Raw genomic sequence first — 11,338 nt, 5'->3', positions numbered from 1 at the left:
GATCCCAACGTTATGAATGCCTCACATACCTGGTAGGAATAAATCCTTGGCGAAAATCCCAACTATCTTGATTGATCTTATGATTCTTGCCCTTTCTCCTTCTTCTTTTCTCTTCTCCTTAGCCCTAGCGTTAAATTCAAAATTCTAAAACTGACTAAAATCTGATTTGACCCATATTAAACTCCTTAAAAGGGATATAAATAATAGGGCCATGAAAAGACTAAAATACCCTTTATTCGGATTGGACATTTCCTTAATCCAACAACCCTACTTCCACAGGGAATAACTTACTCATACGAAATTGGAATCATGCATACTTAGTGGCATTGGAAAGATAATTCCAAGATCTTTCCAACCATATCTGGATCTAAACCTAAATCATCCTGAGCTAGGAGTTATGGTCATTTGAAGTTGACCGAAAACTCACTTTTCCTAACTTAAACAATTTTCCAGATTTTTCATTCTTTCCAAAAATGACTATTTCCAGTTCTTAGCGTCTTCCTAGCTATTTCAATTTGCGAGATGTTACAGTTTTGTTGTACTTGTGACACTAAAGTTTTTCTTTTGTTGCAAGACGGATTTTGAGCCTATGTATATCAGCATAGTCGCAACCTCTCTGACGTGTGAAATTTCTAGTTATGATGTAAAGACTGGAAGGACATACATCTAAGGTTTGACGTCATCTTTATAAATTTCTCCTAATCCGACAAGATTTCTTTATAGGAAAAATGATAAATATCATATCTTTTCTGTCTTCTATATTAACATTACAATATTTTCTTGTTCTAGGTTTTTGGTTGTGCTTTGAGTCCAAAAGGGTCTTTTCTTGCATCTCGGTAAGCATTACTTCCATTTATTCATTTTATTGCTCTCGTCTATGTATATTCATGTTCATATTCCTACTTCTGTTTCTAATTATCTTGTTATTTTTGTACTTTGGAAATGACAATCATTAGCACTGGGATTTTATGAAGGTTGTGAGTAGTTTTAGACTCTTCTAAGGAATCATCTCTCTTATACCTGATCATGTGTGATATCAATTTAGGTTTGAAGATTCTACTACCAGAATTTGGTCTATTGGAGATGGTCAATGTAACTCTACTATCCAAAGTCGAAAACCTGAGAAAACAAGAATGTTACGACACTTGATTGAAAAACTAGATCTTGTCACTTTGAGACCTAAAAAACCAATAAAGTGAAATTAAGAATATTAAATATATTGTGATATACTATCAAATTGGTTTAAATTGTGAATCTGTCCCAGATTAAATAAATTTAATCTTTCAAATCTTTGAAATGGCTTGAGGATACAATTGTCATTCAACACTTTATCCAAAATATTTTTTATAATTAAAACATTTCTAATTCTAGTCTTATATATAAATAATCTATTTCCCAAAATTCCCACTTACCATAATTTTCCTCTCTCTCTCTCTCTCTCTCTCTCATATATATATATCATAGGTAGGAGCAATACTTTGACCCTTTGTGTGTTTCATTAAGATGTCGCCAATTCACATCAATGGCTTCTTCACTCTCTGATTTCCTCCTACTTGAATTCGGTAATTCAATTTTAATCTTCTTTTGAACTATCTTTATGGAGATTTTGATGTTTTGTTTCTATTAGATGTTTTGATATTCTTTACTTTAGGCTTGCGTATACACCACCCTCTTCAGACCTCATTGGATATGTTGTTGTTGTTGTAGTCTAGAAGGGTCTTTTCTTGCATCTGGGTAAGCATTACTTCCATTTTTTTATTTTATTGCTCTCGTCTATGTATACTCATGTTCATATTCCTAATTTTGTTCCTAATTATCTTGTGATTTTATTACTTTGGAAATGACAATCTTTAGCACTGGGATTTTATGAGGTTGTGAGTAGTTTTAGACTCGTCTAAGGAATCATCTCTCTTATAGGTAATCCTGTGTAATATCAATTTAGGTCTGAAGATTCTACTACTAGAATTTGGTCTATTGGAGATGGTCCATGTAACTCTACTATCCAAGAACTGAAAAACTAAAAAAAACAAGAATGTTACGACACTTGATTGAAATGTAAGTTTTCCACTGCCTTATTTTTGCTGACTTTCGTTGATCTTTACTTTTCTGAGGTGAGGTATGGCGAATTGATGCAACAATTCCTTCAGGTGTTTTGTTTCCCTTGTTCTCTCTTAATTTCATAGGTTTGTGTATATTCTCACCATTGTTATACAACCACATTCAGGTCCATTGCTTGATATTGATTGGCGAAACAATAATGCCTTTTCCACCAGCTACACTGATGGCATAATCTACGTTTGTAAAGTTGGTGAGCGTAGACCAGTCAAAACATTTTCAAGACATCAGGTGTGCCTGACTGCTGGCATAATATACATTTTCTCTTTATCTCTTTGATGTATTACAGATTAACCAGATGATGTACTAAATAATTCATTCTTTGCGCAAAGTTCAAATTAAATTACCAGTTGAACACTTAATTTGTGCTTGATTGGTACATTGAAGGGTTGTTGACTTTATCATTGCAGAATGAAATCAATGCTATTGAGTGGGACCCCTCAGGTTCCTGTCGGCTTCATGCTCTGAAGATACCACAGTTAATGTAATTTCTATCCTAACCTTCTAAAGCAGCAGCTAAAGGAGACTCTTGCCTCGACATGTTTGAGAAAATTACTTTCTATTGTCTTTTATGTACCCTTGAATATCTATTTACATTCTAAATTTATGTATTAGTTGTGTTAATGCATCTTAGCTTAACTTTTGCTGCACTAAGACTTTGAATATCTATTGTGCTGTTTAAAATAAATTGGTCAATAATTCATTGTTTCAGTCCAGATATGGAGCATGAAACAAAATGGCTGCTTGCATGATTTTAGAGAACATCGCAAAGTATCTATTTTTGTTCTTTCTTTTTCTTTGTTGATTCATTCAATCAAATGAGATGCCAGCTGCTGACTATTATGTTTATAGGAGATATCTACCATCAAATGGAGTCCAACTGGTGCTGGTACAAGCAATATAAATCAACAGTTGTTGTTGGCAAGGTATTTTATCTATTGGTACCAATCATATTTATAGTATTATTTCTACGGAGAAGGGTCTAAAAAGCCCCTCAAGTATTTGAATTGGTACAAAACTACCCTACATCCACCTATCGGCCCTAAAATACCTCTGACGTCCACCTTTCGGCTAAAAAATACCCCCGATGTTAATTCTGACTCATATTTTCCCTTATTTTTAATAACTCCCTTAAAGTTAAATTATTAAATATTTATTAATTATATTTCTTAATGTGATTGGTCCAAATTTATACCCTTCTCAAATAAATAATAAAAATAATGTTTTTAAAAAAATTAATTTTACTATAAAAACCACTTATGATTCATATTTTGACCCTATACGCTTGAAAATAATATTGAAAATATAATTAATTTCATAATATCTTCCTATTGGCCTATTTTAAATCAACCCCAATTTATTATAATGTAGCCCAATTCATAAATGGGGATCCAACAAAAATCCATACTTACCCCGACTGATTGTCCATCTAAAAAAATAATTATTTTCATTAATATAATTTTTTTCTCTCAATTATCCAACTGTCTTGTTCACTTTCTCTTTTATTCCTTTTTTAATCTCTTATTCTTAATTAGGATATCTGGGACTCAAACTTGAAATGAACTCACATATTTATATTCTTTTAATTAGTATTAATGTCATGATGGATGAGGGTGGGATAAGAGAAATAATTATTTTTATTCTTTTATTTTAAATTTTGGGTGCACACAACAGAAAAATATAATATTTGTACATATTTGCTTCATTAAGTCATCTTTTATTGAACTAATTATTTCACTATGAATGCATCTTATTTTCCTCATTTTTTTCTCTCTTGTTTGTCATAAATTTTAAAAAAAAATGGTGGACAAGATACAAATAGAAAAAAATATATGGAAGATATAGGAAGTGAATGGTCGGGGAGGGAGGAGTGTAGAGAGTAGATGTCTAACCTTTTTATAATTTTAAATTTACAATGAAATTCAAAATCAAGTCAATCATGTGAGCATATATCTTAAGTAATTTCAAGTTGTTTTAACAGAAAGGGCCTAAAATGCCCTCAAACTATGAGATTTGGTACAATATTACCGTCCATCCACCTAATCAGTATGATCCATTAGATATAAGTATATTTTTTAGCCGAAAGGTGGACGCCAGGGGTATTTTAGGGCCGATAGGTGGATGAAGGGTAATTATGTACCAATTCAAATACTTGAGGGACATTTTAGGCCCTTCTCTATTCTTTCTATCATAATTTTCTTTCACATGGGGTGGTAGTTATAGGTTCTCGGTTACATGTATATTAGACATCAGTGTCATAGACTATAGTTGGACATTGTTCATAGCTAACTAATAAAGTTTCTATATTTTGCCAGACACCCCCTTTGTTCTTGATCATCCTGTCCATGGTTCCATGACACCCCTTTCAACGGCCCCACAACTTCCTCCCCTTTATATAACTCACCAGTTGTTTGCTCATCCATCTCATCTTTCGCAATACATTCCTTCCTCACCTTACTGAGTTGCCTTCCACTGGGCCAAAACCTTTACTTTGTCTATCAAGGTTTAGGTAGATAGGAAGAAATTACCAAAAGCTTTTTGTCGTTTTTAGGATAAAAACTCTAGTGTCAATGATCTTCACTTACTTTATTGCTCACTAGTTAACAGTCTTGGGTGCGTAGGGGATGACTTACCTCTGATGTTTTTTCTAGTACACCGTTGTCAAAGGCACACTTAAAGCCCCAACAAATTTAAAGACCCAATATTTGAGTTCCAAAGACTTTCTCAAGTTAATCAAAGAATTTAAGATGCTGAAAATGAAAGGCGGGAACATCAGCAAACACTTCATGCTTTTTTAGAGCATGTGCCTGCTATTTTTCTGGTGTAGGTGGAATAAAGCATTCAACAACTCTTTAATCAAATTTAAACCCTGGAAGAAAAGGGGAGGACTCTTTCCCAAGACAAGGAAGACCTTATTGTTAGGATGACCTTCCGCATCCGTGGCAGAAACAACTAAGAGTCAGTCGACTCTTTGGAGTTCAAGAAGGTTTAAATAAGTGTATATTGATGCAAAGTAGTGTGTTTCTTCTTTTTCTTTGTTTAGTGGAGATCTACTTAGTGTGTTTCTTCTTTTTCTAAAATTACACTAAGTGAATGAAATGTGTACTAACTCTTGTGATCACTTGTTGAAGGTTGAGAGTATTGTGTTTGTTGTTCAGTCCTCAAAGAATGATAGTAGCTCAAAGAAAAACAAAAGTATTGAACCATTGGATTGAATGAATGACTTATGGAAACCATTAAACAAATTGGTAACAAAAGTTGACACCTTAGACAATTCCAAAGTTCCAGTTCCAAAGTTCATCAGTAATTCTCCACTAATAAATATTGATGATTATGAAAATGAGGACCATGATGATAATGAAGAAGTAGACGATGAGAATGTGACTTCGCCAGAAGTTAAGTAACACAAAGTTAGCAAACAAAATGTTCTACAAAAAGTTAGATGTTGTTCAAGCTATAGAAGCGCCATCAAGTAGTATTAATAATAATGATGATAAAGGAAAAGAGAAAAAGGGACGACGTGGAAGAAAGAAAAAAGAAACAAATAATCCTCCTCCTCCTCCTCTTGTTGGCCGTGGTGGTGATGGTGATAGTGGTGGTGGTGGAAAAAATATTAATGTGGCACATGTTCAAGTTACTATTGAGACAACAGGAGGTACAAGTAGTGGTAGTACAAGAACAGTGGATGAACTCTTTCATTCACTACTCTTGTACTAGCACTACTTGTACCTCCTGCTGTATCAGTAGTAATTTGAACTTGTTCCAAATAAATATTTGTTCCACCATCACTATCACCACCGCGGCCAACAGGAGGTGGATGAGGAGGACTATTTGTTTCTTCCACATCCTCCCTTTTCCCCTTTTCCTTTATCAATATTCTTGTTATTACTACTTGATGGTGTTTCTATAGCTTGAACAACATCTAATATTTGAAGAACATTTTGTTTGCTAACTTTGTGTTCCTTAAATTTTGGCAAAGGCACATATGCATTGTCTTCTTCTTCATCATCATTTTCGCCTCATTTTCATAATTATGAAGATTGATTAGTGGAGTACTACTGATGAACTTTGGAACTGGATCTTTGGAATTGTCTAAGGTTTCACATTTTGTTACCAATTTGTTCAATGGTTCCTATAAGTCATTCATCCCATCCAATAGTTCAATACTTTTGTTTTTCTTTGAGATACTATCATTCTTTGAGGACTCAACAGCATAAGCAATACTCTCAACCTTCAACAAGAGATCATAAGAGTTAGTACACTTTTCATTCACGAACTTAGTGTAATTTTAGACGCAAAGGTTTATGCTAATTATCTTTGTTGTGTTTACATGTATCACTAGTAGTCCTCAATGCTTCTGTTGTTCACTTTATAATGTATATGGAATGCTTCAATCTCACCCATAATCCCCCTGCGAGTAAAATAATCCAAAGAGATATAATTTCAGTTTAGCCGTCCAGTAAATGGATTTTTGGTGTGTGTTGATTTATTGTATTACACCTAACCTTTTATTTCTTTAAGCTTATTAGTTTTGTTTTATTGTCTATATGTGTAGTGATTCATTTGACTCCACTGTGAAGTTATGGGATGTTGAACAAGGGCGTCTTCTTCACAACTTGAACGGACAAGAGATAAAAATAGGGACTCTTAATAAAATTATTCTTTTTTAACTGTCAAATACAAGATCAAGTATTATGTGATTTGTTTACTCGTATTCAATTGAACTATCGATAACTTATATACCTATTTCTTTTATTTGGTGGGGATGTGAGGGGAGGGGAGTGAGAATAAGTTAATTGTTTTGTTCTTGTCGAATGTTTTTATTTTTACTATGTAGGTTTTCTTCCATTTTGAATCCAGGAAAGTTGTTTACTCTGGTGCATTTAGTCCAAACGGTGAATACATGGAAAGTGGTTTATTGGATAAATGCATGAATATATGGTCAGTGAAGAAGGCCAAAATTTTAAAAACTTACAATGGTGATGACAGTATTTTTGAAGTGTGTTGGAACAAGGAAGGCTACAAGGTTGCAACATGTTTTGCAAACAAAAAGCTTTGTGTGTTTGATATTCGATTGTAGAGGTTGAAGAATAACTTTAAAAGGTATTGGGAACATAGACAATTTGAGAAACTCTACCTTGTAGAAATGCAGATTGTAGATAAGTTTTATTTATTTATCACCGATGTTCGATTTACCCACATTGTCAATTCCTTGCTTGAAATTGAGCCCAAAAACCTAAGGGATCATTTGGTTTGCAAACAAATTATACTGGATTATTGTGTGGGAATTATAATATAGGAATTTAAAATATCTTACTTGAGTTTCTTTTTGTTTTTAATATTAGGTGCCTACATATCTTGTCATCATTTTCTGCCTAAAGCATCTACATGCATGTAAATAATCTCCTTTTTAAAAGTACAAAGTTTGTACCTTCAAGTTGATATTCTACCTTAGGTTTCTCTTAAATTACCAATATCAATTTTTCATTATTGTGTTGGATTTATAATATTTGGATTTATGCACTTATTTGGACATGTGGTATAAGAATTTGTTTGGTATCATGCTTTCCTTCCTTGCTTTTAGGGGTGTTCAAAACCGAATAGTAACTGATAAGCCAACCACAAAATAGACCTATGGCTTATTGGTATTAGGTTATCAAATAAATGGTTGGAAAATGGATTAAAATTTTATAATTAATGGCTTATCGATGTGGGGAAGGATTATTCAATTTCCTTATTGGATAAACCATTAACCCGTTAAGAATTACCATACTTACATTTTTATTCTAGGTATAGTAGCCTCATTAAATATTTTACCATAGTATATAACAGTAATTATATATTTTTCTTTTCTTAGTCCTAAATCTTAAAGGTTAAAGGCATAATGCCATGAAAACCTATTTACTTTTCTATTGCTATCTATTTTACTTTAAAGAATAGAGCACAAGTTAGAAAACTCATAAAGCACTGAGGATATGTACATGAAATGTATGGACCAATTTATAGAGTCATTTACAAAGATGCTTCAAATGGACAATGAAAATGTGACAACCAGTTGAAATTTTGGATCAATTTATCCATTTTATCTTGTTACTAGTTAAAAGTCATCCCTTTTGTGAGGTGCGTTCATCGGAAAAAATAGATATCATAGAAATTAGAGGTTAACCAATACACCGCTTGATTACTGTCTGGTAATTGATAATCCATCACCAAACTAACCAATATCTTATAGATGGACTAGCAAATTAATAAATTTAAAATCGATATCTGAAAAGCCATATCGTTAAGCGAAATTATCTCCCTGATATGTCCGATAAATAACCCTAATTGATTTATTCAATTTATAAAGGTTCTTTTTTGGCTTAATACGTAATTAACTTTTTAAACTTGTCAAAATATTACATTTAGACATTCGATCTAAGTCATGTTTCAATTGAACATGCCTAATTTGAATATCTAAATAGAATATTTTGACTTTTTTTAAAAGTTGGTATCAAGCCTGTTATTTAATGAAAAAATATTCATGGGCTTACCAACACACTTTAAGAAAAAAAAATGAGAAAATTATCTAATTCTTATAAATTGGCCCCGAAATCACCAAAATGCACTCTAAAATTGTGAGATTGTACGTACAGCTCCCCCAACTCCTTACTAAGGGTTTTGTAAAGGTTTCAAAAAGAAATCCTCCGGAAGCCATATCATCAAAATATTTATGGCTAACAAACACGAAAATTGAGAAAATCACCTAGATCCTATAAATTGGCCCCTAAATCCAAAATGGACTCTCAAAATTGTGATTATGTGTGTCCTTCTCACAAAACTCCCTATGTAGTATTTAGTAAAGGTTTCACAAAGAAATCATCTGGAAGCCATATCACAAAAATATTCATGGCTAATACATACGAAAAACTGAGAAAATCATTTGATTTTGGTTATTGCCCCTAAATGCCAAAAATGGACTCTAAAAATTGTGAGACTGTACGTACTACTCCATCAACTCCCTATGGAGGGTTCCGTAAAGGTTTCACAAATAAATCATCTGGAAGCCATATAACCAAAATAGTCATGGGCACACATGAAAAAATTAAGAAAATCTCCTAATTCATGTAAATTGGCCCCTAAATGTGCAAGATGAACTCTAAAAATTATGAGGCTATACATATGTTCGCCCAAATCCCTATGGAGTGCTACATAAAGTTTTTACTAAGAAACCATCCAGAAGCCATATCACAACTTCCTAAAAATCTCCCAAAAAAATTCACCAGATAACACATACGAAAAACTGAAAAAATTACCTAAATCGTGTAAACTTGCCCCTAAATGCCCAAAATGGAATCTAAGAATTTTGAGACTATAAGTACTACTCCCACAACTTCCTACGAAGAGTTCCATAAAGTTTTCGCAAAGACATCGTTCGAAAGCCATATAACCAAAATATTCATGGCTATCACACACGGAAAATTGAGAAACTCACCTAATTCCTATAAATTAATCTCTAAAAGGACAAAACGAACTCTAAAACTTGATAGACATTATGTGCTGCTCCCCTAACACCCTACAAAGGATTCTGTAAAGTTTTCGTAAAGAAATCATCTGGAAGTCATATCACCAAAATATTTATTGCCTAACACACACAAAGAATTGATAAAATTTGCTAATTCCTTTTAATTGACCCCAAATTCCCAAAATGGACTCTAAAAACTATGCTACTGTACTTATTACATCCCCAACTTCCTACAGAGGATTTTGTAAAAGTTGATATTCTTACTTCGATTTCTCATAAATTACCAATATAAATGTTTCATTGTTGTGTAGTTTTAAAAATATTGGTATTGGGACGCTTATCTGGACATGTGGTTAAGACTTTGTTTGGTAACATGCTTTCTTTCATTGATTTATCAATTATATAGAGGCTCTTTTTGGCTTAATACATAATTAACTTGTTAAACTTGTCAAAATATTCCATTATGCCATTCAATCTAAGTCATGTTTCAATTGACATGTCTAATTTGAATATTTAAATAGAATATTTTGACTTGTTTAAACAGTTGGTATCAAGCCTTTTATTTAAGAAAAATATTTTTGGGCTAACACACATCAAAAACTAAGAAAACCGCTAACTTCTAGTAAATTAGTCCATAAATTTCCAAAATAGACTCTAAAATTTGTGAGACAATACGTATTTCTCCCCCAAAACCATGCAAAGAGTTGCGTAAAGGTTTCACAAAGAAATTGTACGAAATCAATATCACCAAAATATCCAAGGGTTAACACATATGAAAAACTGAGAAAATCGCCTAATTCATTTTAATTAGCCCCTAAATGTCGAAATTAGACTCTAAAAATTGTGAGATTGTACGTACTGCTCCCCCAACTCCTTACCGAAGGTTCTGTAAAGGTGTCGCAAACAAATTGTTTGGAAGCCATGTCTCCAAAATATTTATGGGCTAACACACAGTAAATGCTAAAAAATCGTCTGATTCCTATAACTGGCCTCCTAAATGTCCAAAGTTGATTTTAAAATGAGAGAATGTACGTATTGCTCCTCCAACTCGCTATGGAGAGTTCCATAAAGGTTTTGAAAAGTACTTGTCTGAAAGTCATATCACCAAAATATTCATGGTCTAACACACAAAAAACTATGAAAATCACCTAATTTCTATAACTGGTCTCCTAAACGTTCAAAATGGATTTAAATTGGCTAACACACACGAAAAACTGAAAACTTTTTGCCTAATTCCTATAAATTGGCTCCTACATGCAATAAATGGACTGAAACTTGTGAGACTGTATGCACTACTCCCAACTCCCTAGGGAAGGTTTCATAATGATTTCGCTATGTTTGAAAGCCATATCTTCAAAATATTTATAGGTTAACACACATGAAAAACTAAGAAAATCATGTGATTCTTGTAATTGAGGCTTAAATGCCAAAAATGCACTTAAAAAATTGTAAGAGTGTATGTATTGCTCCCCTAACTCCTTAGGGAGGGTTCCTTAAAGGTTGGCAAAGAAACCATCTGAAAGCTATATCACCAAAATTTTCATGGTCTGAAAATCACCTAATTCATGTAAATTGGCCCCTAAATTCCCAAAATGGACTTGGAGTATTAATTAATCAGCTCTTACACTAGATAGAGTATTTGAATCACATTCTTAGCTACGGTTCCTTTTCTAACCCTCCTATCGTAAAATATTTTATATATTGAGATGCTTTTTATAT

General features: G+C 32.9%; 1 pseudogene; it reads left to right on the top strand.

Annotated features, from left to right (window-relative positions):
• Positions 1 to 1,522: 1,522 nt before the first annotated feature.
• On the top strand, positions 1,523 to 7,195 carry LOC125838307 (WD40 repeat-containing protein HOS15-like; annotated as a pseudogene).
• Positions 7,196 to 11,338: the final 4,143 nt, after the last annotated feature.

The sequence above is a fragment of the Solanum verrucosum genome, unplaced genomic scaffold (genome assembly GCF_900185275.1).
Source record: "Solanum verrucosum unplaced genomic scaffold, falcon-dt-bn FXZP01000110.1, whole genome shotgun sequence".
In the NCBI taxonomy this organism is placed as follows: Eukaryota; Viridiplantae; Streptophyta; class Magnoliopsida; order Solanales; family Solanaceae; genus Solanum; species Solanum verrucosum.
This window is presented reverse-complemented; position numbering and strand designations above follow the sequence as displayed.